The sequence below is a fragment of the Camellia sinensis genome, chromosome 1 (assembly GCF_055761805.1).
Source record: "Camellia sinensis isolate YWXY chromosome 1, ASM5576180v1, whole genome shotgun sequence".
Lineage (NCBI taxonomy): Eukaryota > Viridiplantae > Streptophyta > Magnoliopsida > Ericales > Theaceae > Camellia > Camellia sinensis.
This window is the reverse complement of record NC_138961.1, coordinates 149,429,201-149,454,448: the sequence shown is the minus strand read 5'-3', so window position 1 is coordinate 149,454,448 and position 25,248 is coordinate 149,429,201. Positions and strand designations below refer to the sequence as shown.

The 25,248-nt window shown below is 42.1% G+C and overlaps 1 long non-coding RNA gene across 1 annotated transcript; it reads right to left on the bottom strand.

The window, feature by feature from the left end:
• Window positions 1-15,513: 15,513 nt before the first annotated feature.
• LOC145790043 (uncharacterized) lies at window positions 15,514-17,607 on the bottom strand. Its single transcript, XR_014328675.1, has 4 exons — window positions 17,193-17,607; window positions 17,040-17,077; window positions 16,904-16,954; window positions 15,514-15,583 (listed from the first exon to the last, which is right to left on the bottom strand). It is a non-coding gene; the product is annotated as an uncharacterized LOC145790043 (long non-coding RNA).
• Window positions 17,608-25,248: the final 7,641 nt, after the last annotated feature.

Genomic DNA, 25,248 nt, shown 5'->3' with positions numbered 1-25,248 from the left:
CCTTTTAAATTCATCAAAAAGCCATGTATTTGTGTTTATTTAATGAAATAAATATTTGCTTTATTATTTTGATTTATGTTTGTATCTACTTGTGACAATCGTATATTGATCCATGTCATTCTGTTGTCAAATTTGGTCTTTCCGAATTCGGAGGATTACCCGGCCGTTCGGGCTTACAAACTATGGGCGCTCCGAATTCGGAGGCTTATTTGGCCCAAACGTAACATCCACACAGGGTGCTCCGAATTCAAAGTCTTATTGTCTTGGCCAATCGTGATATCCACGAAGGGCGCTCCAAATTCGGAGGCTTATTCGGCCCAAACGTGACATACACACAGGGCGCTCCAAATTCAGAGTCTTATTGTCTTGGTCAATCGTTCCACGAAGGGTGCTCTGAATTCAGAGTCTTATATTTGTTATTAAACCATTATTAACGAGATTGCGATAAGAAAGGGCATTGCACTGGGAAATTGAAAGATGTATGCATAACATATCAGCAAAAATTCAAAACAAACTAGTGTATCGTATAAGTTGACTTAATGATAAAATTTGCACAAATGTGTGGAATTCCAGGGGCGTGGCAAACTTCTCCCAGCCATGTCTTTGAGCCGATATGCCCCAGTTCTAACGATTGAATCAACCTGACAAGGGTCGTCCTAACTGAGGCGTACCCAATTGGGGCCTAATTTTCCATCTGCCAGATTCTTAGTAACATGAAGCACTTTCTTGAGGACCAATTCTCCAGGCGTATAACGACGCAACTGCATGCGCTGATTATATGAGTTAGCGAGCTGTTGTTGATACCACGCCATGCAAGCAAGGGCACGATCTCGGCATTCTTCAATCAAAGTCAAGTCCAAGGCCAACATCATGTCATTATGGCCCGTGTCAAAAACCTTGGATTTCATCGTGGGTACGCCGATCTCTAGGAGAATAATTGTCTGGATTCCAAAGCACAAAGTGAACGGCATTTCCCTAATGGATCGCCTTGGAGTAGTATGATAAGCCCACAACACACTAGGTAACTCTTCGACCCATCTACCTTTAGCTTTTTTCAACATTTTCTTGATGCCGTCCAGGATGACTTTATTAGAGGCCTCTGCCTAACCATTGTTTTGTAGATATGCCGGCGAGGAAAAGTAAAGCCGGATACCATACGTGTTGCATAATTCTCAGTAGACGCCACAATCAAATTGGGTGCCGTTGTCTAAGATGAGTGCTCTTGGTATGCTGAATTATGTTATGATGTTTTTCCATACAAAACGCATAACATCGACATCTCGAATATGTGTTAAGGCCTCTGTTTCAATCCATTTTGTAAAATAATCTGTTACGACAACCTGGAATCGCTTGTTCCCTAGAACTCGCGGTAGTGGTCCAACGATATCAAGTCCCTATTGAGCGAACGACCAAGGACTGGTGATAGATTTTAATTCCTCGGTTGGCAGATGAGTTAAAGAGGAACACTTCTAGCATTGTTCGTATTTCTTAACATAATTTTTGACATCTGTTCGCATGGTCGGCCAATAATATCCCTGTGTTACGGCTCGGTGGGCCAATGACCGTCCTCTAGAATGGGCACCAAAGCTACCTCATGTATTTCAATTAAGAGTTCCTCAACTTTATTTGGGTGAACACATTCTAAGTATGGCCCAGAGAGGGATTTTTTGTAGAGCTTTCCTTGCGGATCCAAGTAGTATCGCAGGGCTTTATTTCGCAGTTTGTGGGCTTCCTCTTGTCCATTGGGAGTTGCTTTGAGGAAGGAATGCGACGATAAGGTCTGTGGGAGCTGAATAACTACGTTCAATAAGGCCGAGTATCTGGATGAAGACGGCCCAGGAAGAAGAATATATTCAGCTCTATTCTAGTTGGTCGACCCTAAAGTCGAATATTATAATCAGTATTTTAACCAACTGAATAAAGGCTGAATAAATAAACGTGCAATGGACCAAAGGTGGGCCCAAAAAACATAAGGCCCAAAAGAAGAAGATATAAATAGGAGAACATCAGCCAAGGAGAGGTATGTGAGAATTATTACACTTAACTTAAGATACAAGTAACTAAGAGAGCATACACTGACTTAACCGTCGGAGTGCTAATTCCGGTACCCCCGATCGAAGTGTTTATTCCTTTTCAGGTTGTTAACTAAGGATCTCGAGCATCTCAGTGGATCAAAAGAGTATTTCCAAACCACATCCCCACAATTGGCGCCATCTGTGGGAATACTCAACTACATCCATAGCGGGCGTAACGGAAGACCCTCCAATAGTCACTAACGAAACCACATAGAGAGACGACCTCACTCCAACAAACATGCTTGGACCGGAGACTATCGCCGCAAGACGTGCCTTGAACTTCGACTCACTTGCCTAGAACTCGCCCTCGACTTCAGCACATGAGACAATGCAAGCGATCATGCAGCAAGCGAAGCAAAACGAACAAAGGTTGGAAAACATGATCGCTGAGAACGAGCGCCTCCATCAGGACTTGGCCTTGGAAGTAGCAAAATCCAATCAAGCTACACGCCAAGATCTGGGATGACCTCTGAGAGCAGGTGGTCGAAGACCTCAAGTTCGGAGGCAATATAGTGACAGCGACTCTGACTCATTATCACCAGAGCCCAAAAAAGGGGGATGACTTGAAACTACCAATTCCTCTAAAGAGAGTCCACGTGTAGGGCAAAAGCAAAAACAAAATGGTTCGGACGAAGAAGACCAGCACGATCCCTTTGTGTGACGGATCGCAAAGGCAATACTACCCAAGAAGTTCAAAGCCCCGTCGTTCACCCTGTTTGACGGGAAATTGGACCCCACTGATCATATCCGTCATTATAAGCAAGCCATGACGCTGCATGTAGACGACGAGGCTCTCATGTGCAGAATATTTCCAAGCAGTTTGGGACCATTGGCTGTCAGATGGTGTTATAAGTTGGAGCCGGCATCGATTAAGAGTTTCTATCAACTACAAAAATCCTTTAAGGCAAGATTCATCACCAACGAGGTCCAGCCGAAGCAAGCCGACTCTCTCTGGGCAATATAGATCCAGCCAAGAGAAACCTTATGAGCGTATTTGGCACGCTATTGGGAATGCTTTAATCTCGTCGATGATGTTTGCAACGATTCCATGGCCATTACCGCCTTTAAAATGGGTTTGTATCTTGATAGTGCTCTCTACAGTTCCTTGACTAGAAGACCTCCCAAAACAGTCTGGTCGTTGATGAAGAAAGTCAAGGAATACTGCAAAGTGGAAGATGACGCCTTGCGGGTTAAAGCCGGAAACATGGCTAACAAGACGGCCCCTTTTGAAATTGCTCAGTCGGTAAATTCTGTACCACCTCAGAGCCCTGAACCACGGCATCGGGCTAAACGAGACAAGAGATGGGATTCTCGCCGATCAAACGACCAATGCTCCCACCCAGCTAATGAACAACTTCAAGTAGATAGCAGGCGCACAAGGCTCGCATACAAGAAATATACGGAGTTGTCAGAGCCGATCAGCGCGGTTATGTCTAAAGTCCAACACCTTCCGTTCTTCAAATGGCCGTTCAAAATGGTGGGACCTCCCGACACGAGAATACGGGATAGGCGGTGCGAGTATCACAAGAACCACGGCCATGATACTGAGAGTTGTTATGTATTGAAGGATCACCTAGAGGAATTGGTACAAGATGGTCGGCTACAACAGTACGTCCGAAAAGGCAACTCAACCAAAGCAATAACCTTACGGCAGGATTCACCTCCACTCAACGTGATCCACATGATATACAGCCTGCCAATGACATATGCGGTGCATACGATTTAGTTACATCCTGACCCTCAAAATCAACTCACTCCAACTAAACGGCCCTATGAAGTTACGAGCATTGCTTTTGATGATTCAGATTTGGTTGGAGTGACGCTTCCTCACATCGATCCCTTGGTAATCGAGTTACGCGTAAACCGATTCACCGTTGAGCGCGTACTCATTGATCCGGGGAGCACATTAGAAGTTATGTATTACAAGACATTCACCAAACTCGACTTCACCGAATCGAATCTTTCTCCAGCTCCTTATCCATTATTCAGCTTCAACGCTAATCCAGAATACCCGTTGGGCAAAATCACACTACTAGTTTGAGCGGGCTCCCGAACAGTGGATGTGGAATTCTTGGTCGTCAAGCTGCCTTGGCCGTATAATCTCATCATGGGGCGAACTTGGTTGCATACCATGCAGGCCGTGCCAAGCACCTATCATCAACTGCTCCGCTTCCCAACAGAATGCAACATTGAGCAAATCTGTGGCTCCTAGAAATCGGCACAAGCATGTTATCACCTTACTGCAAAGACACCAAAAGAGTTGGAAGTGAATTCTATTGAGGTGCTGGATCGAGAGAGCCCCGATAATGTTGGGCGGCTCCCAAGTGAAAAGGCCACAGAAGCCCTGGATCGAGTTGAAATTGATGGAAACCCAGACAGGTTCTTCATGGTTAGCGCCTCCCTGAATGAAGCCGACAGGCAGCAGCTAATTTCCTTCTTGCTTGGCAACCTTGATGTCTTTGCATGGACACCATATGAGATGTCGGGTGTGGATCCGTCTGTTTCGCAGCACCGTTTAAACGTTGACCCTAAATACAAGCCGATTCTTCAGAAAAGTCGGCAGTCAGCCGCAGAGCACACTGCCGTCGTTATTGAGGAGGTTGACCGGTTGCTTGACGTCGGGGCAATCAGGGAACTGACCTACCCTACATGGCTCTCGAATATTGTGGTTGTGAAGAAGAAAAATGATACTTGGCGAGTCTGCATTGATTTCACGGACCTAAACAAAGCCTGTCCCAAGGATTGTTTTCCCCTCTCTAGAATAGACCAACTTGTAGATGTTACAACACGTCATCAGCGTATGAGCTTCCTCGATGCTTACAGAGGCTACCATCAAATTGCCATGCATCCAGAGGACCAAGACAAAACTGCATTCCTCACCCCAAGAGGAACCTATTGCTATAAGGTTATGCCTTTTGGGCTGAAGAATGCAGGGGCAACTTACCAAAGACTAGTCACTGCCATATTCAAGAAGCAACTTGACCACACTATGGAAGTGTACATTGACGATATGGTGGTCAAGTCCAAAGAAGAGCAAACTCATCTAGCCAATCTGGAAGAGACATTCGGCATTTTATGCAAATATAGAATGAAGCTGAACACTTCCAAATATGAGTTTGGGATCGATTCTGGCAAATTCTTGGGTTACATTGTCAACCACCGAGGAATCGAAGCCAACCCAAGGCAAATCACAGCAATCCTGGAAGTCGGCTCCCCTCGATCGGTCAAGGAAGTTCAGAAGTTGATGGGGATAGCCACCGCACTCAACAGGTTCATCAGTTGTTCCACAGACCACTGTCGATAATTCTTTCATACTCTACGGCAGGGTAAAGCTTTTGAATGGACCTCTGAGTGCGAACCCGTTTTCAGCTGTCTGAAGACTTATCTCCGATCAGTTCTACTATTGACAACACCATCGATAGGCGACCCGCTTATTTTATATATGGCCGTCTCCGATCGGGCCGTCAGCGCCGTACTGTTAAAGGAAGAGCTTGGAGAGCAACGACCAGTGTATTATGTGAGCAAGGCAATGGTTGACGTCGAAACACGTTACCTTCCGTTGGAAAAACTGATCCTAGCCCTCGTCATGGCATCAAGAAAATTGATGCATTACTTCTAGGGGCATAGCATTGGGGTACTAACAGGTTACCCCCTCCAGTCAGTACTACGTAGTGCAGAAACATCAGGGCACGTTTCAAAGTGGGCTCTCGAATTCGGCCAGTACGATATTCAATTTCTGCCTAGAACCTCAATCAAGGGGCAAGTACTTGCTAATTTTGTGGTCGAATTCACGGGGGATCTTGCCGACTTCAAGTTTGAACAAGTTCAACCCAAGCCGAACTGAAGAATTTACGTTGGGGACATTTGGCAGTTGTACTGTGACGGATCATCCAACCAATGGGGCAGTGGAGCCGGAGTAGTAATCATGGCTCCCGACAGTGCAATAATTGAGCAGGCCGTCAAACTCGGCTTCGAAGCATCGAATAATGAGGCCGAATACGAAGCCCTGCTAGCCGGTTTGTGGAATGCACACCTTCTGGGTCCCCGGCGTTTGCTTGTATTTTGTGATTCAAAACTGGTGATCAATCAGCTGAAGGGGGAGTACGCGGCCAAAAACAACCATATGGCAGCTTATATGAAAACAACAAATTCCTTGCTAGCAAAATTTGACCATCACGAATTGAACCAAATATCCCGCGACCAGAACACACATGCAGATGCCCTAGCTTGCCTAGCCTCCACCATTAACTTAGAGATTAAACGGACCATTGAACTAGGTTTCATCCCAGAGCCGAGCATTGGCCCTTCTGAGGAAGTCCAGGTTAATGTCATAGAGTCAGGACCGAGTTGGATGGACTCCATTGCTGCATTCCTGTCTTCTGAACAGCTCCCAGCGAACAAGAAAGAAGCGCACAAGCTGCGAAACAAAGCCCTGCGATACTACTTGGATCCGCAAGGAAAGCTTTATAAAAAAATCCCTTTCTAGTCTATACCTGGAATGCGTTCATCCGGACAAAGTCAAAGAACTTCTGACCGCAATACATGAAGACAGTTGTGGCACCCATTCTGGTAGGCGCTCTTTGGCTCATCGAGCTGTGACACAAGGATATTACTGGCTGACAATGAGAGCCGATGCCAAATGTTACGTGAAAAAGTGTGAACAGTGCCAGAAGTTTTCTCCTTTGACCCACCTGCTTGCTGAAGAGTTAAGCTCTATAACCAGTCCTTGGTCGTTCGCCCAATGGGGACTTGACATCGTCGGACCACTGCCTTGTGCCCTGTCGTGACAGATTATTTCACAAAATGGGTAGAAGCGGAGGCACTAACGTACATCCGAGATATCGACGTGAAGTGTTTTGTATGGAGAAATATCATAACACGATTCAGCATTCCAGGAGCACTTATTTCAGACAACGGCACCCAGTTTGATTACGGTGTCTATAGGGAACTGTGCAGCAAGTATGGTATTCGGCCCTATTATTCCTCTGCGGCTTATCCACAGAGTAATGGCCAAGCTGAAGCCTCCAACAAATCTATTTTAGACGGCATCAAGAAGAGGCTGGAGAAAGCTAAAGGAAGATGGGTCGAAGAGTTGTCAAGTGTAGTATGGGCTCATCGCACTACTCCGAGGCGGTCCACTGGGGAGATGCCGTTCGCTTTGTGCTTCGGAACGCAGGCAATCATTCCCTTGGAGATCGGCCTTCCAACCTTGAAATCAACAGTTTTTGATTTGGGCCAAAACGACATGATGTTGGCCTTGGATTTGATTCTGATTGGAGAACAGAGAGACTGTGCCCTTGCATTCATGGCACGGTACCAGCAGCAACTTGCTAAATCATATAATCAGCGTGTTCAACTACGCCGCTACACACCAGGAGAGTTGGACCTGAAGAAAGTGCTTCCAGCTGCCAAGAATCTGGCCGACAAAAAATTGTGTCCTAACTGGGACGGCCCTTATCAGACCGACTTAGTCATAGGAGTAGGGGCATATTGGCTCAAAGACATGTCTGGGAAAAGTCAGCCACGGCCTTGGAATTCCACGTATTTGCATAAATTCTATCATTGACCCGACTTGTAGGGCATGATACTTGTTTTAAATGGTTCACCATGTACATATTTCACTTTTGCAATGCAAAGTTTCCTGTTTTCTCATTGCGCAATTCAATTCAAAAGTCTCTGGATTCGGAGCCCCATTTGTGCATGACACTTTTGGGTCGATTAAGTCTCCGGATTCAGAGCGCCCTTCGTGTATCACGCCCTTCGTGTATCACGATTGGCCAAGATAAGTCTCCGGATTCGGAGCCCCATTGGTGCATGACATTTTGGGCCGATTAAACCTCCCGATTCAGAGCATCCTTCGTGTATCACGATTGGCCAAGATAAGTCTCTGGATTCGGAGCCCTATTGGTGTATGACACTTTTGGACCGATTAAGCCTCTAAATTCGGAGTGCCCTTCGTGTATCACGATTGGCCAAGATAAGTCTTCGGATTCGGAGCCCCATTGTGCATGACACTTTTGGGCCGATTAAGCCTCCGGATTCGGAGCACCCTTCGTGTATCACGATCGGCCAAGATTTAAGTCTCCGAATTCGGAGCTCCATAAGTGCATAACACTTTGGGGCCGATTAAGCCTCCAGATTCGGAGCGCCCTTTGTGTATCACGATTGGCTAAGATTAGTCTCTGGATTCGGAGCCCCATTGGTGCATGACACTTTTGGGCTGATTAAGCCTCCGGATTCGGAGCGCCGTTCATATATCACAATTGGCCAAGTCTCCGAATTCGAAGCCCCATTGGTGCATGACACTTTTGGGCCGATTAAGCCTCCGGATTCGAAGCGTCGTTCGTGTATCACGATTGGCCAAGTCTCCGAATTCGGAGCCCCATTAGTGCATGACATTTTTGGGTCGATTAAGACTCCAGATTCAGAGCACCCTACACGGATGTCACGATTGGCCGACAGCAAGCCTCCAAATTTGGAGCCCTATCCGTGCAGGTCACGCTTGGGCCGAATAAAGAGCCCGGATTTGGAGTGCCCTACGTGGCTATCACAATACACTGAAAATTGAAGCATGCAAGCATTCAAAATGAAATGTTTCATTCAGTTGAACTGGGATAAGCCGTATAAACGTAAGCTGAAACATGCAAACATTCAAAATGAAATGTGTCCTTAGATTAATCGATTGGCATGAAGTGTATTAATATAAGTAGAAAGTACGCTAACACTTGAAAACGAAGTGTTTTATTAAATTAGCCAATAATTACATAATTTTGCACTCAATCTGCATTTGAGCATTACAATGTCTACTTTTATCCGGCGTTTCCCTTATCATCACTCTTCTCGACTTCGAAAGCGGAAAAGGGAAAATGATCACGTTGGTATAGCGGCGACGCCAAATCAACGCCTGCTGCCAGGAGAGCCTCTGCGGCCTAAAGTGCCTTGATCCAACCGTGCTTAAATCCACAATTTTCACATCGGCAAACTTCCTCAGTGAGCTTTTCGTTGGTCTTCTCTATCCCGACTTTCCGGCCATCATGGAAGCCTTTTTCATAAGCCCTTCCCTTCGCGGCCTCTATCACAAACATGCTCGCCGTATCATGATCGGCAATTGCATGATTGATAAGCCGTTAGGTCACCATTTCTTCCACAATTGGGTTAGCTTGTCCAGCTGGTTGTGTCTGAGCGGCTTTAACCTTCCTCAGCTCACGCTCAGCTGCTTCCATGCGAGCTTCCAAGTTTCGAATGCATTCATCCTTCTTTTGTATTTCACGTCGCGCGGCACGAAGGTGCATGCTGATTTCATAGGCGGTGTACAGCCCTTTCACCGCCCTATGAATGCCCTCTCGAAACATCTCGAAGTCAGGTCGACCAACCATCGACTGCTGGACTTCTGGCGGAAAAATCTATCATGCAAATTCGACTGCCACGTTCGGATCGCTGATGATGGAATCTGCCTCTATCATCAGTTTGTTCCCGACGAAAACTAAAAAGCTCAATGGGCGTGGTGGCCCACTGGCCTCACTTCGCGAACGAGGGGAGCTCCCTTGTTGGTGCTTATCCTTCCTTGGTGACCTGCTTCGTCAACGTGGAGAGTGGCTCCTCTCATGTTCTGCAGATGCTGTACCTCCCGTACAGGGAGGCTCACAACCGCGATTCATTGCTGAGTCCAGCTCAGCCAGCGTCCTACCCTCTCCCTTGCTGTTAAAGAATAGTCTAGTTGACATTCACACTTTTCTGGCCACGTCTGACGGACAGAATTGAGTTGCTTTTTGAAACACAAATGGAATCTCCCCCATTTTTAGTCACTCATGAGTGCACCGCACTCCCGAGACGACCTCATCAATGCACGCACTCCGTAAGCCACCGATATTTGGCATTATTGATTCGTTCCGAACTGGGGTAAGAGCAGATTCGCTAACCTTAACGGCTAGAGGATAGCCAATCGAATCGGCTAAATGCCTAAATCCCATGTCCTTATGCCGAAAGGATCACGTGCCTCAGTCATCTCACGAGCCGTCGATATTCAACGTTCCGATTCATAACTAAGGCAAGGGCAGATTCATTAATCTTAACGGCTAAATGATGGCCAATCGAATCAACTAAATCCCTAAATCCCATGGCCTTATGCTGAAAGGATCACGTGCCTCAGTCATCTCACGAACCGTCGATATTTGGCGTTCCAGTCCATACCTAAGGCAAGGGTAGATTCATTAATCTTAACGGCTAAACGATGGCCAATCGAATCGATTAAATCCCTAAATCCCATGGCCTTATGCCTAAAGGATCATGTGCCTCAGTCATCTCACGAACCGTCAATATTCGGCGTTCCGGTTCATAACTAAGGCAAGGGCAGATTCGTTAATCTTAACGACTAAAGAATGGCCAATCGAATCGGCTAAATCCCTAAATCCCATGGTCTTATGCCAAAAGGATCACGTGCCTTAGTCATCCACAAACCGTCAATATTCGGCATTCCGATTCACACCTAAGGCAAGGGCAGATTCGTTAATCTTATCTAAGGCAAGGGCAAGGCCAGATATTTGTGCCGAAAGGATCATGTACATTCATATGCAAGGGTGTGCTCAGTTTACTCGACTAATTTGAAGTCGAAAGTCTAATTGCGAAGATACGCCGCTATCTCTTTAGCAATATTTAATTTATTCATCTTTTTAATGGAATGTTTATCTACCGCGCAACAGACAGCAGTAGTCTAATCCAAAATAGGGAAAAAAAAAACAATCAGTGTGTTTGGTTTGAGTTTTCTAGATTAAATTTTTTGAAAACTGAATTTTTTAGTTTTCGTGTTTTTTTTTGTTTTTAGTGAATATTTTTAAAATTTTAAACATTTTTTTTTACTTTTTTAGATGTACCTTACTTAGATGTATCTAAAAAGTTAAAAAAAATGTGAAAAAATATTTTTAAAAATTAAGAAATACATAAAAATACAAAAAATGTACTGAATTCTTGTATTTTTTTTTGTATTTTTGGTATTTAGTGAATTTTTAAAAGATTTTTTTTACAATTTTTTTACTTTTTAGGTGTATTTATGTTAGGTGTGTCTAAAAAGTAAAAATTTGCATAAAATATTTAAAAAATTCAATAAAAACAAAAAAACACGGAAGATAAGAAAGTAGAATTTTCTAAAAACTGTTTTTAAAAAAATGAAACCAAACATTGTGAATAATCTTCATTGATAACAATAATTGCGTACAAACAATATTGAAAAGCAAGGGAAATTTTCATTCATAAAGTGAATACAGATAGTCATCATTTTATACATGAAGATTACCCCAAGTAAATAGAAGCCTACTAAGAAAACAAAACATGTTTACAAAAACATACACTGAAAATCCTAACAATACTAAAGTGCCGCCCAAATCAATCCTCGGGGTCAGACTGAAGTGGCTCAGCGTTTACTTGCTCGTATGGAATCGGCATGGCCAATGTCACATTAGCGGCGGCAAGGGCTTTGAGCCAGCCGTGTTTGAATCCCCGATTCTCGAATTTGGGGACTTCTTCTACATAATTTGCAAGGGCAGCACTCTTCCCAGCCTCGAACGCTTTGGAAGCCTCGGAGTCAGCTATTTCCTTCACCTTCTTCGACTCTTCCAATTCGGCCTCCAGCTTGGCAATCACCTCCTTGCTAACTTGAGTGAACCTTCGCTCGCGTTTTCCCTCTCCTTGGCGGCCAATTTGAGCTGGCCACAACTTCGCGCCCTTTCCGCCTCGGCTTCGGCCCTTGCACTTTCCATAGTTGCTTTTGCCGCCTCAAACTCGGCCCTGCTCCTCTCACCCTCAACTTTCGATTTTAATTGGCCAATTCGTTCAATGGCGTTATGCTGGCGGCGGCCTATTTCGGCTATCCTTCCGACCGTCTGCAAAACAGAGTTTAAATCAAAACAAAACCAAAACAATATACGCAGAAAACGAAAATTAGGATCAAGTCACATACCAGAAAAGCCGACTAAGCAGCTAATGCTATTGCCAGCAAGTTCAGCTCAGCCCGAAAGGCTGTCTTGTCAGCCGGCAATGATATCGAGGAAGCCAAGCTCAATGCCACGGCTAGATCTTTCAAGGCCAACGCATCAAAGGAGGTCGACACGTTTTTTATCTTCGGTTGAACGACAAAAGGCGTAACCACATCCGACTCCTTTAAGCACAGCCGTTTGTCAACGGGATTTTCCTCAGCGCCAACCTCGCTCTCGGCGGAATATTTTTCCCTCCTCTGATCTTATTGGCTTTTCCGTTCAACTTCCTGCACCGTCTCAGCCACCTCGATTTGGCCATTTCTTTTATAATAATAGGCTCAAGAGATTCAATTGGAGGTTCAGAACGGATGTTCTCAGCTTTTTGCCGGGTGGCCATCCGTTCGGCGTTTTTCCTTCGTGCCATTTGCGAGAGCATTTCCCCAGCCATGTCCTCCGGATAGGAGCCAGGGAGATCTCTCAAACCAAAATATATATCTTCAAAAGAAACTTTCCCCCGACCTGAAGTGGAGGGAGGGTCGTCCTGATTAAGGCCTGCTGCTTCGAACGCCGAGTTAAGAGCCTCATCGACTTCAGCTTCTAAAGCAGACTGGCTCGGCTGTTCAGCGATCTCCTCGGCTACTGGCTCTTCGGCTTGGTCTGAATCAAAAACTTCGAAACCGATCTGCCTAAGGCTTTTGAAGCGAGGGAAGATGAGAGTCGTGAGATCTTGTTCGCCACGTGGAATCAGGATGTTTTCCGCGACTGAGAATGTTGTATAACTTGGCTCGTACCTCAGGAGTATATGGGCGGCTCTCCCCTGCTTCTGGATATTGGAACGGCCAAAAAACTGGAGCGTGATTTTGATCTCCGCAAGAACCACGTCGTCAACTAAAACCAGAACTTTCTTCAAATGGTTGCCTACACAAATAAAAAGATTACTTAGAGAGAAAGCCGAGTAAACGAAGATTAGATAAGCGAAAGAAGCTACAGGACAACCTGGTTCGCCTCTCCGTCTAGGTATAGGGTCCATGCGGTCTTCGCCCTCACCGAATTCCTAGTTACCTCAGACAATGACCATTACATCATCAACCCGCTTACCAGAGCTAGAAAGCATAGTTACCAAGTGATGATCAGTGTCCTTGGCCCTGAGAAAATAGCGCCCTTGTCGACCGGAGGATTTGGCCAAAGCATAACAGTACTGAATAGCGGGAATGCCAAGGTTGATCCTAAGGCGCCGGTTTAACTCTATGATCCCCATTACGATTCGAAAAAAGTTTACATTAGGTTGGGAAGGGATCAAACCCCAATGGCGAAGGACGACCCTAAGAAATGGGTGTAGGGAAAACGGACCCCACCCTTTGCAATTGACAGAAGAGGAAAGATGATTGTACTTTTATCAGCCCTCTCCATATCAAGAGTGTTGTCTGTCACGAGGGATAAATGGACGTCATCAAGGATAAAAAAAATGGCATCGAAACCCAGTAACACGATCCGCAGAAAGGAGGTCTTTTAAATGCTTAGCCATCCTAGCAAGTCTAAGGAGTACACTAAACTGAAAATAAGCAAGGAAATAGGATTCAAGAAGAAAAGGAAAGAGAACTGACAAGAAGCAGAGGAGAAAATGAGAGACAGAGGAAAGTTGTAGAGGACGCAAGATAGAGTAGGTATATCAACTGACAGTCCAGGAGGTTCGAATACTCAAAAAGCATGCACTCGAAGAGACAACAAAGTTTCAAATCATAATAAATAAAGAGAGCATACGAAGAGGCGGGAATATGTAATAGTGCTTAGAAAACGTGTGCTCTAACACACGTTGAGATAAGTTTAGGGGCCATCCCTCAAGATTCTCAAACTCGAGTAAATATGCCATATGAAACCATACATGCCGAATAACCGAAGTTAATAGGATGTTTGGGGGGCAATTGTGGGAGCCGAATAACGACGTTCAATAAGGCCGAGTATCTGGATGAAGACGGCCCAGGAAGGAGAATATATTCGGCTCTGATCTAGTTGGTCGACCCTAAAGTCGAATATTATAATCGGCATTTTAACTAACCGAACAAAGGCCGAATAAATAAACGTGCAATGGACCAAAGGTGGGCCCAAAAAACATAAGGCCCAAAAGAAGAACATATAAATAGGAGAACATCAGTCAAGGAAAGGTATGTGAGAATTATTACGCTTAACTTAAGATACAAGTAACTAAAAGAGTATACACTGACTTAACCATCGGAGTGCTAATTCCGGTACCCCCGAACGGAGTGTTTATTCCTTTTCAGGTTGTTAGCTGAGGATCTCGAGCGTCCCAGTGGATCAAAAGAGTATGTCCAAACCACATCCCCATAGGGTCCATTCAACTTGGTCCTGGCTCAATGATATTAATCTGAACTGGTTCAGAAGAGGTAATGCTCGGCTCAGGGATGAATCCTACTTCGATTGTCCGTTTGATTTCTGAATTGATGGCAGAGGCTACGCAAGCAAGGGAATCCACATGCGTGTTTTGATCCCGGGTTATTTGATTCAATTCGTGGTGGTCGAATTTCACGAGCAAAGAATTTGTCGTTGTCATGTAGGTTGCCATGCGGTCATTTTTAGCTACATACTCCCCTTTCAACTAGTTAATGACTAGTTTCGAGTCATAGAAAACAAGTAACCGCCGCACACCGAGGTGAAGTGCGTTTCGAAGACCGGTAGGCAATGCTTCGTATTCGGCCTCATTATTTGATGCATCAAAGCCCAGTTTAACCGCCTGCTCGATTATTGCCCTTTCGGGGGTCATGATTACTATGCCTGCCCCACTGCCACGTTGGTTGGATGATCCATCACAGTACAACTGCCAAATGTTTCCAACTTATATTCTCCAATTGGGTTTAGGTTGCACTTGCTCGAACTTGAAGTCGGCAAGGCATCCCGTGAATTTGGCTACAAAGTCGGTGAGCACTTGCCCCTTGATGGTAGTTCTAGGCAAAAATTGGATATCATACTAGCCAAGTTCCAAAGCCCATTTCGAAATGCGCCCTGATGCTTCCGCGCTACGGAGCGTCAACTGGAGGGGATAGTCCGTTAGTACACCTATTGTATGCCCCTAAAAGCAATGCATCAGTTTTCTTACAGCCATAACGAGAGCAATGATGAGCTTTTCCATTGATAGATAGCGTGTCTCGACGTTGGCCATTTGTTTTGCTTACATAGTAAACCCGTCGTTGCTCCTCGAGCTCCTCCCTTAAAAGTACAGCGCTGATTGCCAGGTCAGATACCGCCAGATACAAAATGAGCGGGTCACTTGCCGATGGGGATTCCAGGAGTGGTACTGATTGGAGATAAGTTTTCAAGCCGTCCAAAGTGGCCTGGCACTCGGGGGTCCATTCGAAAGCTTTACCTTGCCAAAGTGTGTGAAAGAATTGTCAGCAACGATCTGTGGAACGGTTGATAAACCTATTGAGCTCAGCGGCCATTCCCATCAGCTTGTAATAGGGGTGAGCATGGACCGGATTGGTTCGGATTGAGAGAAAATCAGGACCAATCCGTTATCTACGGTTCCTGAAAAATTGAAACCAATCCAATCCGTTTAAATTGTGGAACCAATCCAAACCAATCCGTTGAAACACGGATTGGATCGGTTTAGGACCACGGATTTAAATAATTAAATAACAAAAAAAATATAGACATTACATTTCCATTTCAATAGCAACATAGCTGCTGAAAACCTGTAAACAATATAATTAAACAACATCCATTCCAATGGCAGCCTGTAAACAAGCTTGACAGAACCTCAAGCCTTGACAAGATATCTACAACTATCATTAACTGTAGGGTGCATTCATGTTTCATAGGCATATGGCTCATCTGAATTTCAAACCTTATACAATGCATAAGCCATAAATCAATAGTTCTACTTCCAGCCTGGAAAGGAATTATAAAAGATAGCCATCAAGACAAACCCAAGTAGTTGAGATAAAACTCTGTCAAGTTCACTTGAGCCAATCAAGACGACAATAATATCAAACAGTCCAAGAGTCCAGATATTGCTAATGCTAGATACAATGAGAATCAAGATAATTGCAGTAACAGTTTGATTTCTTTCACATACATAAACATGATTAAAATTCACCAGATGCACCCCAAAAAAAAAAACTCGGAAACATGTGGGTCCCAAAGGGTGGAAAAAGTAACATTTGGGGTTCAAGCAACTCTACTCATATAAGAAATGATGGTAGCCTATTAAATAAAACATGTAAGCTTGCCATTCTGTTAATAACCCCTTTGGACTAATGGATCTTCAAAGAAAACATAAGCCTTCAGCCAATCAATCCTACTACAACGGCTAATGTCGGTAACAATTCAATAAAATGCAGAACAAACAACACTAACAAAAAGATACAATGTTACTATTTTTTCTTCCTTTCCTCATTTTCCTCAGACACCACACAAAAACAAAAGAGGGGAAAAAAATAGATTTTTCAATTAATACTAGTTTGAGATTGATTACAAAAAAACAATAATAGCAGCAACCAACATAAGAAAAAAAAATTTACCATCTTGATAAAGCTGCATCACTATTATAAAGCTCCTAAAGATTAATATTTACCATTGTAAGAATGGACCCATGTTCTATAATCTTTTCCCTCTCATTAATAAAACATGGAAAAACAGAGAAAATATCTACATGAAATAAAATCAGACTGATCAAAGATGGGAGAAATCAAAGAAAAAACATAGGTACTTTTATTTACATACAGAAATCAAAGAAAAAAATACACTCTGGATTAATTTTTTTTACCTACATTTAAAAATAAAACAAACAACACAAAACAGAGATGAAATCAGGAAAAAAAAAAAAAAAAAAAAACTCTTACTTACATTTACCGAATCCATTGACATGAACAATCGATCTAATCTGAGATGGATGATCTGGGAACCCATTTCAGAGTGTTAGAGATTAAACCCATTTTAGAGTGTTAGAGAGAGAGATAGAGAGAGAGAGAGAGGAGCTCACCGAAAGAGAGAGACAACAGCTATAGCTATTGATCTATTCTGAGATGGATGATCTGAGAACAAAGGAACAAAAATAGTCACCGATCCAAGAGAGAGAGAGAGAGAGAGAGATGAGAGATGAGAACATCGAGAGAGAGAGAAAGAGAGAGCTCACCGACAGAGAGAGACGAGCAGCAGCACACCGATCTGATCTGAGATGGATGAGAGTGTGAGAGAGAACTCAGTGAGAGATGGGAAAACGAAGAGAGAGACACACCATCGATATAGAGACCTGAAAGAGGCGTGAATGAGTGAGGCTGCTGGATTAGGTTAGGTTACATTTTAGTTTTTATATCAAATAAGAAATTATATGGTGTGGGAAGGTATATAGTATAAAAATATAGATTATTTCTAGATGGTCCGGATCGGTTCCAATCCGGAACCGTGGGGTTCAATCCGGAACCGATCCGTGGCCTACGGATTTTGAAATTTTCAATCCGGAACCAAACCACGGATTCAAAAAACCAATCCAAACCTATCGGATTGGACTGGACCGGATCGGATTGCGGATTTTACGGATTCTTTGCTCAGCCCTAGCTTGTAAGCCTCTTTAATTGATCGAGGAGAGACAAGTTCTAGAATTGCTATGATCTGCCTTGGGTTGGCCTCTATTCCACGGTGGTTTACAATGTAGCCGGGGAATTTTCTGGATCCGATGCTGAATACACACTTTGAGGCGTTCAATTTCATTATGTACCTTCGAAGAATGCCGAATGTATCTGCCAAATCGGCTAAGTGGGTGTGTTTTTCCTTGGATTTGACCACCATGTCATCGATGTATACTTCCATGATGCGGCCGAGCTGTTCCTTGAACATGGCAGTAACCAATCTCTAGTAAGTTGCCCCCGCATTCTTCAGCCCGAAAGGCATGACCTTATAGCAATAGGTTCCTCTCGGGGTGAGGAATGCAATTTTTCTTGATCCTCCATATGCATGGCAATTTGATGATAGCCTCTGCAGGCGTCCAAGAAGCTCATGCATTGATGATGTACCATTAGGGAGAGGAAAACAGTCCTTGGGACAAGTTTTGTTTAAATCCATGAAGTCTACACAAACATACCAAGATCCATTCTTCTTCTTTACAACCATGGTATTGGACAACCATGTAGGATAGGTTACTTCGCTAATTGTCCCGGCCTCCAGTAATCGGTCAACTTCTTCAACAACGGCCGAAGCGTGCTCTGCGGCTAACCGCCGGCTTTTTCTGAATGATTAGCTTACGTTTTGGATCAACGTTTAAGCGGTGCTGGGCCACAAATGGATCCACCCCTGGCATCTCGTATGGTGTCCACGCAAACACATCGAGGTTTCAGAGTAAGAAGGATACAAGCTCATGCCTATCAACTTTGTTCAAGGAAGTGTCGATCATGAAGAACTTGTCAGGACTCCCATCAATCTCAATCCGATCCAGGTCTTCAGTTGGCTTTTCGCTGGGGATCTTCCCAATGTCCTCGAGGCTCTCCCGATCTGGTACTTCAATCGAATTCACTTCCAGTTCCTTTGGTCTCCTTGCAGCAGCAACAAGGTAGCATGCCTGTGACGATTTCTGAGAACCCCGAATTTGTTAAATGCCACGCTCAGTCGGAAAATGAAGTAATTGGTGGTAGGTGCTTGGCACAGCTTGCATTAGTATGCAACCAAGTTTTTCCCATGATGAGATTGTATGGTGAAGGAAGTTTGACAACTAGAAATTCTACGTCTACTGATTTGGTGCCTGCCCGAACTGGTAGTGTGATTTTACCCAAATGATACTCAGGGTTAGCATTGAAGCCAAATAATGGGTAATCAGCCGGCGACAAATCTGAGTTGGTGAATCTGAGTTTAACAAATGTTTTGTAATACATTACTTCTGAAGTGCTTCCCCGATCAATGAGAACACGGCCAATGGCGAATCTGTTCACGCATAACTCGATGACGAGGGGATTGGTATGGAGGAGAGTTACCTCAATCAAGTCGATGTCGTCGAAACTAATCCTCCCAGTTTCATGGGGCCGTTTTACTGGTGTGATCGGCCTATGCAGGCTAGGTTGCAACTAAATTGTCTATATCTCGGCTAACGACGGCAGGCTGTATATCATATGAATTACACCAAACAGAGGTGAATCTGGCTGTAGGGCTGCCGTGTTCGATGAAATATTCTTTTGGACGTGTTGCGCTAGTTGGCTGTCTTGTACCAGTTCCTCCAAGTGGTCCTTCAATGTATAAAAACTGTTGGTGTCATGACCATGGTCCTTGTGGTACTCACACCGCTTGTCCCATCTCCTTGTATCGAGAGGTCCCCATCATTTTGGGCGGCCATTTAAAGAATGGAAGGTGTTGAACTTTCGACAAAATCTTGCTGACCGGCTCTGCTAGCTCCATGTACTTTTTGTCCGAGCGTCTTGTGCGCCTATTATCCACTTGATATTGTTCATTTGATCGGTGTGAACACTAATCACTTCATCAGTGCGAGTCACGCCTTTTGTATCGTTTAGCCCGATTTCGCGGTTCGGGGCTCCTTGATGGCACGACGCTTATCGGCTGAACGATTCCAGGCAGAGCCGTCTTAACGGATTTCTATCCATTTTTGACCTGCAGGGTATCGTCTTCCACCGTACAATATTCTTCAACTTTCTTCATTAACGCCCAAACTGTTTTGGGGAGCCGTCTGGTCAATGAATTGCGGAGGGGACTATTAGGATATAATCCCATTTCAAAGGCGGTGATGGCCATGGAGTCATTTCAGGCATCGTCTACCAGGTTAAAGCATTCTCAATAACGTGCCGAATATTCAGGAAGGGTTTCTTCTGGTTTAATTTGCATTGCCCAGAGAAAATCGACTTACGTTGGCTGGATTTCATTGGTGATGAATCTTGCTCTTATGGACTTTTGGATTTGATGGAAGCTTTTAATCGATGTCGGCTCCAGTTTATAGTACCATCTGATAGCAGTGGTCCCAGATTGCTCGGAAACATTCGATACATGAGGGCTTCATCAAAACATGCAGTGTCATTGCTTATTTATAATGACTAATATGGTCAGTGGGGTCTGATTTTCCGTCATATATGGTGAACGACGGTGCTTTGAACTTCTTCGGTAGCACAACCCTTTCAATTCGTCACACAAAAGGGTTATGCTTGTCTTCTTCATCTGAATCATCACTTATTCTCCCTTGCTTGTGCCGTACATATGGACTTCCTTCGGATAAGCTAGATACATTGACTCGTCCCTTCTTTCTGGGTTTTCCAAGGATGGTGAGTTAGAATCATTGTCATTATCATGTTTTCGAAGTCGACGTCGTTGATCATCCTTCTTTTGAAGGTTGACCCCGGTTATGACATGCAGCCTGTAGGGATTTGGCTAGCTCTAGGGCCAACTCTTGGTGCAGGCGCTCGTTCTTAGCCATCGTGTTTTCCAGATGTTGTTCATTTTGCTTTGCTTGATCCATGATTGATGCATTGTCTCTTGCACCGATGTTGAGGGTGAGGTCTGGGCTATTGAGTCCAAGTTCAAGGCCCGTCATGCGGTAATATTCTCCGGTCCAAGCATGTTTCTTGGAGTGATGTCATCTCTTGGCGTAATATCGTCAGTGACTACCGGAGGATCATCTATTACGCCCGCCATGGATGTGCTTGAGTATTCCCATAGACGGCACCAATTGTGGAGAAGTGGTTTGGAAAAACTCCAGGATCCAGTCAGACGTCTTTGATCCTCTAATTGTTACCTGAAAAAGGGATGAACACTCCGGTCGGGGGTGTTGGAATTAGCACTCCGACGGACAAGTTAGTATGCTCTCTAGTTTATTTTTATCTTAAGTTGTTTTATCTATTCTCACATACATTTCTTTTGTTGACGTTCCTTTTTTTATATTACCCTTTGGGCCCATAAGTCGGGCCCACCCTCAATCTCACACTTGTTGACTTACTCGGCCTTCTGATTGCGTGCCGGGTCCCATTCGGCTCTTCATATAGTCGACTGTATATTCAAATGTCTTCGGTCAGATGTCTCCAAATCTCTTCATACGGCCGACTATACTTGACCTTAGATTATAGCCGAATTGACTTTGGCTAGATGTTTTTCAAATTCCTTGGCCTTCTTCAACACATAAGTATTCGGCCCCCATAATTTTGTGTGACAATAACATGTCAACTTTCTGGTAAGAAAAGTCTTTTAAGGTATTGGCAACACACACCTTTTGTTGTTCATTTTCTCTATAATTCTACTAAGACATATATTTATTAGAAATAAACTATTACAGTGGCTGACTGGAGAAACTCTTCTTTCACAGGATAAGGAAATTATTGTCTCCTGCCTACTGCAGTTTCTTCAGCAATAGAAGAGCGAAGAAAATGTAAAATTTCTATGGAGAAACACAAGACATATTTTTGTTCATCAATTATGACTATTCAGGAGTGTCAAGATAAATGTAATGGGATAAACAATCAAAAAAGGAAACTAAGATCCACTGAAGCAACTGTTAAGAAAACTAGCACAAAGTTGCAAATGGTATGCGTTCATGAAGATGTTAATGCTAGCAACCTTCTTGTTCAAGTCTTATTTGAATTTTGAATGGCATGTTTTCTAAAACAGGCCTTAAAGAAGAAATCCAAAGCAAAGAAGTTTCTAGTAGAGCTAGACAATGAAGTGACCCTCCAAGAAGCTGAAATAGATAAAGAGAGTATAACCGAAGAAGAAAGATATATGTTGAGGAAGGATGGCTTGAAAATGAAGCTGTTTCTCTTGTTAGGTGAGTTCGCTGTCTAATGACTCTTTTCTTCTTCCCTCGAATGAAAGGATTCTAAAAAGCTTTCAATACATTTAGCTCTAAGAAGCTTTCAATACATTTAGCTTTAGCTCTGAATGAAAGGATTCTAAAAAGCTTCAATTGCAGTTATGGACTACTCTCTTAAAAACCAAGAAGCTAAAAGGGAGTTATATGAACTTTTGTATTAGAAAATCTCATATTTCAATTTTGAGCACTTTGAAATACACAGAAAAATATCAAAAATTCAATTCATTCAATATTATAAATCAATTCATAGTGCAACAACAATCACTAACACATAGGACAAACTCACCATTTAATTAACATATATATATATATGGTATCAGAGCCAAGTTGGTTGATGATATAATTGTTTAGTTATTTCTGTTTAATTCCTCTAATTTATTTCTCTGTAATTTACTTCAAGCCTCCTTTATTATTTCTAACTTCTCGTTGTTTTCCACTTTGCTTGTAGCCACCCAACTTTTGTCCCACATCTAGTGTAAGTCCTCGAGATAGGCAATTGACAGATATAGGGGTTCTCAGAAAAGGTATGAGCGAACACATAGTATGTGAAAACATGATAAGTTATCAAAGAATTTAGAACTTTGAATTATTCTACAGAACCACAATGTATCGATTATTCAGAAGTAACTCTTTAGTTAGCTCTAGATCTACAACATTAGCTCCTATACCTAATGATACAGTCATAAATGAAGAAGAACATGAATTCTAAGATGTTAAAATAGATTTAAGTTGGAATATCCCTAAAGTACCTATTAAATAAATTTATAAAACCAGTTTTTTAAAGGCATCCTTTAATATTGATTTGCATGTAAAAACTATCGAGCAAGTCTATGTTTTAACTAAAATTCAAGAAACATGTCATCTGCTAAGTAAAGAATCAATTAAAAAATATATATCCACTAGTCATAACTTTATCCATATAGGATTAATCCAAGTAGCGGTCAAACCTTTAACTCAACAAGGTCTTAATTCCTCTGTTTTATTATGTTTACGCGATGCCCAATTTATTAATTATCATGAAATTTTAATCAGTATGATGGAATCAGGACTTCATCAAGGACCTGTCCATTTTAATTATTTTCCTGATTTTACTTTTAAGTCTTTGTGACCCTCACATCTTAAAAGCTCTTACATTAAACATATAGGTTTCTGGCGCATTTACTAGAACACTTGGTGGTGCCCATTCTATTACTTTAATATACCATATTTATTATAAATATATTAAAACAAATCATAATGTGCATGCTTTAGTAAAAAGTCCAAAAGACAAAACCTTATTCAAGGTAGTACTAGTCAAACAAAGATAGAAGTCTGTAAAACCATATGTTGGAATGATATAACTCTTCCAGATGAATGGGTTACAGTTAATGAAAATTATTCTCAACCACACCAATCTGATCAAAATGATGTCCAACAAATCCAACAATTCAATGATGGTTCAGTTCACATACGAATTAATCGCCTAACTAGTCACTCCTCTTGTCACAGCACCTTTAGTATCCCTATTGATGATGATGGAGTTTTTAGTACCTCTTTATTTACTCGCAAAGATCGAAAACTTTTTATTGGTCAACCCCCACATACTGCTAATAGTAAATTAAAAGGAATCGATAATTCCTTTACATCTCAAATTAGTAAACCTGTATATTCAACACACACACATCTTCATGAAGAAGACACCACATCTCAAGATTCACCCACTCAAACAGACTTTGAAATAATTCCTCTTGTTAATCCACAGTTATTAACTCTTAGTAAACCTATTACTCCAGATCTTAATAAATTTCATTATGAATTTAAATCTAAAGATAATAAATTAAAATGACAGATTTATAGGCATACTTATAGTGAATGACAACAATCCAAAATAATTAAGACATGGTATAAATTTATGAATGAAATCAGTACTGAAATCAATTTCTTTGATTATCTTGAAAATTATTATCAAAATTTAAATACTATTACAAAAAACTAAATGAAAAACTTTCCCTAATGCAACTATTTCTTCTAGTCATCCTTCTTTAGAAACCATCCTCATTGAACATAAAGGATCGTTTGTACATGCTTCTCCTTTTAAACTTCCTGGTCATGAATCTAAATTTCAAAAAGTGATTGAACAAAATAATTATACAAATCAATGTTTAAAAACTATTGGTAAATAATTAGATAAAATTGAAACTCATTTTGATGATTAGTCAACTAGCCATACATTAACAAGTAAACCTTTAGACAAACCTCTTATTAATCTTCCTAGCACTAGAAAAAGGTTAAGTCTAGTTACTCAAGATAGTAATACTGTTGAAGCTATTGAACATTTATTTACTAAGTTATCTACCCTTTCTAATGACAAAGGAATTGCTGTATTAACACAACAGCCGCCTTTGGAATTTACTAGTGACTTTGACACATCTACTAATAAAATTAGTCAATTAGCACAACAATTTCAAACACTCATCTTAATCGAATTGTACATCCAAAAGTTAATCCTACTACTCTTACAAAAAATTGGTATAATAAACCAACTCCATCTGATCTTCAATTTAAAGAAACTAATATTAGCAATCAATTTTCTATTTCTGCCAAAAAATTATATGAATGGAATATTGATGGTCTTAGTGAAAATCAAATTCTTCAAAAGTTAAATCACATGTCTATAGTAGCTAATAATTATCTTAGTAATTATCCTGACTACACTCAACCTGAAATCGTCTCTTTACTTACCTCTGATTTTACTGGTATGCTTAAATCTTGGTGGGACAAATATCTCACTCAGCATATGCGTGAAGATATTCAAAATGCAGTCCAAGTTGATGAAAATGACTTCCCTATATTTTATGAAGACATAGGAACAAGTAAACCTGATGGCATTAACACTTTAATATTTACCATAATCAAACATTTTATTGGAACCTACTAATACTCATTCTCGCATCCATGATCAACTTAGCAATTTAACTTGCCCTACATTAAGTGATTTTCGTTGGTACAAAGATGTCTTTACTTCTAGAGTTATGCTCAAAGATGATTGTACTAAATCATTTTAGAAAGAAAAATTTATTAATGGATTACCTAGTCTTTTTGCCCATAAAATCAAAAAAGTCCTTAGTTAACTTACTGGTATTATTGAATATGATAACCTAATTTATGGTGATATAATTAGTACTATTCAAAAAGAAGGATAGAAAATGTGTATTGATATGAAACTTAGTCAAAAAAACAGCTAGAGATAAACATAATGCTAAATATGAATTAGGTAACTTCTGTGAACAATATGGTCTACCCCCTATAGCCCCATCGCGTAAAAAATATAAGAAAAATAAAAATTTTCCCAAACCATATAAGAAATATCATAAAAAACATTCATCATCTAAATCATATGATCAACATTATGCTAAACCTA